Genomic DNA, 5,601 nt, shown 5'->3' with positions numbered 1-5,601 from the left:
ACAAATTCTTTATAAAACATAAAAGAAAACATTGGCATTCACACATAATATTTAGAGATTTACCTTGGAAATCCTTAATCAAGAGAAATGGTGAAGTGTTTAAAGCTGCAACTCTAACTTCATCATCATCAAATTTTCATTGATACATATTTGAAAACAACATTAATAACTTAACTAGAATTAGAAAACCATTGGTTGAAAAACCATGTGTTGAAAACTGCCAAAACCAGACACAAAAAACTACCAAACTATTTTTTCCAAGAGCTTTGTCCTTAAACCCCTTGTTATGGAGGGCATACAATCCCCTTTGTGACACCACCCCCCGCCCCACACAAAAAAAAAAAAACAACACCTAGAGCATAGGGATTGTGCATGGGATTAGTTGTGCAAAAATTGTAGCACACACCCAACAAGACTAATATGACCAGTGTCACAAGAGGAATCTTTTGAGATAAGTCTCTAATGGGCCTCAAAATTGTTTCATTATATGGCCCATTATACAACAACATTCTATACATTATTTCCCTTAAGCCATAAACTTCATGAAAAATCCTTTTGATGACCAATATGACTTATGTTTTTCTAATTATATATAATTAACTTAATTTAAGTTGAAATGTGACCTATGCTTGATCCTAGAGTGATATATGGATTTTATTATTATTGCATATATTATATATATGAAGGCTAATATGATATCCAGGTGTTAAGTGTAAGAAATCAAATTCGAGAAGACAATAATGATCTCCTTGATTCATTACTCTAGACAAACTTGAACATTGTTGAGATTTTTAAGGGATTTTCCCCCTCCACCTTATGTAGAAGACTAGAGTAATCCCACAAAATAGGATGCACAAGTTTAGGATATTTTGGGACAAATATCATCAATCAAGGGATTAATTAAACATGGTTAGGATTCCTTTTAAGTTTAAGATGAAGTCTCCTATACAGGATTGTAATCTTTTTTGTAAATTCGAATTTGGAAGTAATGCATACTTTTGGTTCAACTTTCTTACTAAAACTAGTGTTTTATCTTAAGGGATTCACCCCATTACATGCTTTATGGTTTGTACCTACTCTAGAGCTACAATGGAGGTTGAATCCCCTCTACCATTGGAGTGGATGGTTGCTGATTTATTTTCTTCCAAGAGCTGTGATTTTATTTCTGCAATTTTGTACTTTCATTTCCAACATTCATTTACTTTCATGTATTTTCATTGTTTTTTTTTGCTTTAGGGTTTGCCACTAGAATAGTTGGATTTATGGCTTCTAATTTCATGCTATTATAATAGTTTAATTTCTTCAACTTTTTTTTTTTCATTTCCTTTATGCACATTTACTTTACTGCGGCTTTTCTTTGTTGATATTAGAGTAGTTTTATTTTGATTTACATATTTCTTTGTAGTAGATTTAGCATTTGATTTATGCTCATTTCCTTGGTTAGTTCTTATATTCTTAAAATCAGTATGCTTCATGTTTGAAAGGTAGTTGCGACCCTAGGTTGACATTTAAAGTGAAAAATTTAACATTCTTGTTGTGATTATTTGGCCCATCAATCTCTCACAATGGTGTGCCATCCCAAAACACTTTTTTAGGTATTATTTTATTGACATAGTTCTCAAATTCCTAATATCCCAGGTTATGTAGGAATTTCACTATAAGCACTACAAAGGCTAGGGTTTTACAAGGTCCTAAGAGAAAAGCAGTGCTAAGTGTTATATGTCCCTAATATTCCAATGGGTTTCCAACAATAGTGCTCATTCAATATTCCATGGAGCTAACATAGGAGGATATATCGTACACATAGTCATATTAGTCAATTTCTTAGTACACATGAGTGGGGGATTCGGATATGCTTGAGGGTACATGGAAGATTGAATTTATATATATATATTTTGTCTAATGTGGTGTTATGTGGGTTAGGAGCCAATAAAGGAGTACAAGGAAATCCAACCATGTGACCTCACTTGTATTACTTACATGTATGCTTCCTAATAATAGTTTTACCCATTGAATGATAGATCATTATGTCTAAGCATACTAGAACACGTCTCTAAACTTTAAAAAATCTTTATAACTTGAGTGCATGTTGATACAATAAAAATATATTGATACCACTTGTGTTGTACCTTGATGGTTGAAACAAAAAACTTAGATAATATTACCATAAATGTTACTATAAAAAGCAAATAAAATAAAACCAAGTATTGAAATCAAAGCAATAGGTTAACCTTTATTGATAGTCTAAATTGAAAGCAATGTTCACATGCCTCTTCAAGGGAGAACCTTTGATTGAATAGAGCTCCAATGCAATACTAATCACTTATCATGTAATTACACAAGTTTTATCACTATAAATAGTTTATATATATCCAAAACCTTGACCACCTAATGGGCCTTAATAATGACGCTACATCAATTACCTTGGTGGCCTTATTTAATGAACTCTTCATATACTATTTATTATACACTCTAACTACCTAATGGGTCTTATTTAATAAGCATGTCCAATATACATTAAGTGACAACCTACTCCCTTATCTAGGGGAGTTAAGGTGGGACCCTAACACATTGTGTGCTCATAATATTTAGGAAAAAAATCTCTTAACACGATATTATCTTGCTTTGAATTTTGATTTTCTCCTTACTTTTGAATCCATGTTGCTCAAAATGCATAAAATCCCATTAAATTGCAACATGTCCCTCCAACTTTGTATCACAAATTTCATTTTCTATAAGTCCCATTTTCTTGAATTCAAGATATATTTTCATTTCATTGAATCCAATCTATCAATTACTTTTCCTTCAAAGTTCCTCCATAGTTTGGAACTTTTACTTTTGTGAACTTTTAAGTTCTTACTCTTGAGCTTTAGTAACCTCACAATAAATCCCTCAACGATTTCTACTTTCTCTTCTTCTCATTTAATTTTACACTCATTTCTTATGTTTTTTAAAAAAATTTGACAAAAAGAACTTCATAGAGAAATCCAAAAGAGTCCTTATTAGCCTACTTGTGTGTTGACTAAGCCCGTTAGTCTCTTGCTTATTAACCCACTTGTGCGTTTGTGTGGTGATAAAATGCATGAAATAGGTCACAGTGCCCATTAGTGCATTAGCCCAAATGTTTCTTCCTTATCGGTAACTATAGAGAAGCCCTAGCTTTTAGTCAAGCAAGCAATAAATTGATTAACTAATTAAGTTGGTTCATAAGCTTTCACACAGTGGTAAAGTCTCTAGTTTGTTCATCTCCTTCCTGTTAGTAGCACAGTGGCACATACAATTTACCTTATAGCTACGATTAGCACAGATGATTGATTAGCACAGTGAATCTTATAGCATAGTTCAATCAGCGAGGTTCAAGAGACATGACACAGGGGTTCAAAAAAAAAGCCAAATATCTGATATCCGCCACATATTACTTATCCGCACACTTATTTCTTATGTTTTTTTTAATTTTTTAACCAAAAAAAACTTCATAGAAAAATCCAAAAGATCCTTCCCCATAGACAACATCCTAGTAAACTCATCCTCATAGACCAATTTACCTAGCATTCAACTCAAGCATTTACTAAAAAAAATAGCAAGATACTCAAAGACATTAATATTCTAGCAAAAGAAACCCCTTGGATTTATGCTTTATTTATATATTTCTTATCCAAGTATCACATCTTTCTCTTATGGCATGTCATGTTTTTCCAAAAGCGTATCTGCGTGACCACTTGCAAAACAGTGGATGGTCTCGCAAATAGATTAAATGCCATTAACAATGGTAGTGCATGAACTTGAAAGCGAAATATTCTCTTTGTTCGTTAAATATTAAATGACAAAAGTATATCATACAACGCAGAAGTCACGTCATATAAAAATATCCTGAAGCCATATTCGATGCAAATGGTTTATGCGAAATACACCTTTCAAACATAATACTTAAAACCTAAAAACAAATGATAGACGTCTCCCGACTTTAGCTCAGTTGGTAGAGCGGAGGACTGTAGTGGGATAAAACCTAAATTGGAATCCTTAGGTCGCTGGTTCGAATCCGGCAAGTCGGAATTTTGTTTCATTGAATTTTCACTATCATACGTTAGCAATGTTTTTTTAATTTATTGAAAAAAGATCGCTGGTTCGAATCCGGCAGATCGGATTTTTGTTTCGTCGAAAGTTTCGCAATCATGTGTTAGCAAGTTATCAAATGTTTCTTAATTTAGTTGAGCAACTCATTCAACATGTGTTAGCAAGTTTGCAAATGTTTCTTAATTTAGTTAAATAACTCATTCTACAATTTAGTTAGTCTTTGCAAGTTATTAATCATTCTACAATTTACTTAGTCTTTGAAGTCTTTGCAAGTTATTAATCATTCTACAATTTACTTAGTCTTTGAAGGTTTATTAATCATTCTACAATTTACTTAGTCTTTGCAACTTTATTAATATAAGTTTTTTAAAATTTAATATAAAAATTTATTAGTTTAGAAAAACAATATCCTACCATTTAGTTACGTTTAATGTTGAATTTTATTAATTATATTTAGTCAAACTATATGGACTTAAAGAAAATTAGCCTCTGGCTTGAAAGCCATGGTAGAAGAGCTAAAGAGCAAGTTGGTTTTAGGAGACATCACTCAACTATTGATCATCTTTTTATTCTTAGGATCATCACTGAAGAATGTCACAATAATAAAACCGATCTCTTTTGTTGTTTTGTTGACTTTATGAAAGTTTTCGACATAGTTCCTCAAGATAAGCTATGGCAGAGACTTAAAGAGATATTGGTTTCTCTCAAATTGAGGGTTGTTGTGACTAGGTTGTACGAGAATGTTATTTCCAAGCTTAAGACCACCGAGGGTTGGTCTTATGAAATTAAATACAATATCGGAGTTAAGCAAGGGTGTCCCTTATCCCCTACATTTTTTGGCATTTACATTGATAAGCTAGAAGAGTGTTTGGAAGTTGCAAGATGCGATGGCCCCAAGCTCGCTAATATGATCATTACTCTTCTCCTTTATGCTGACAATATCTTTCTTCTAGCCAAAAGCCATGATGATCTCGAAAAGTAGCTTAGGATCCTTCATGATTACTGCGCCAAGATGGGCATGATTGTTAATATCGACAAAACTAAAGTCATGATAATTAAATCCAAAAAGATCAATTATGATAATTACATTTATGATTAAAATTGCTTGGAGAACATTTCTTCATACAAATATTTAGGTATTGACATTCATCATCAACTCAATTGGCATTATAGCATGGAGAAAAGGATAATAGGAGGCTAGAAAGCTTATTATGAGCTTGAAAACAATTGTAAGTCAACAGATCTTTGGGTATGGAGTTAAAAAAAGTTCCTCTTTGAGACTTTCATTGTTATGAAATCAGCTCAAGAAAAGATAGAAAAGATAGATCAATGCCTTAGAATTCAGCCTCTTCGAGGGGGCAACCTCCTTTACATTACATAAATGAACAATTCTTGGATGATTCAAATGACAAAACCTCCTTTCTATATATAGGAGTCTAAGGAGTCACAATATAATCCAGCCGACCTAACAATAATAATATAAAGCCACAAAAATAACAATAGAGGGATTCTATGGGGCACAGAGAT

General features: G+C 32.5%; 1 non-coding gene across 1 annotated transcript; it reads left to right on the top strand.

Annotated features, from left to right (window-relative positions):
• Window positions 1–3,958: 3,958 nt before the first annotated feature.
• On the top strand, window positions 3,959–4,052 carry TRNAY-GUA (transfer RNA tyrosine (anticodon GUA)). The gene is made up of 2 exons: window positions 3,959–3,995; window positions 4,017–4,052. It is a non-coding gene; the product is annotated as a tRNA-Tyr (tRNA).
• The last annotated feature ends 1,549 nt before the right edge of the window (window positions 4,053–5,601 follow it).

The sequence above is a fragment of the Pinus tabuliformis genome, chromosome Q, assembly GCF_031772625.1.
Source record: "Pinus tabuliformis cultivar Carrire ecotype Pingquan chromosome Q, CPIR1, whole genome shotgun sequence".
Lineage (NCBI taxonomy): Eukaryota > Viridiplantae > Streptophyta > Pinopsida > Pinales > Pinaceae > Pinus > Pinus tabuliformis.
The sequence above is the reverse complement of the archived record's forward strand: the minus strand, read 5'-3'. Positions and strand labels throughout refer to the sequence as shown.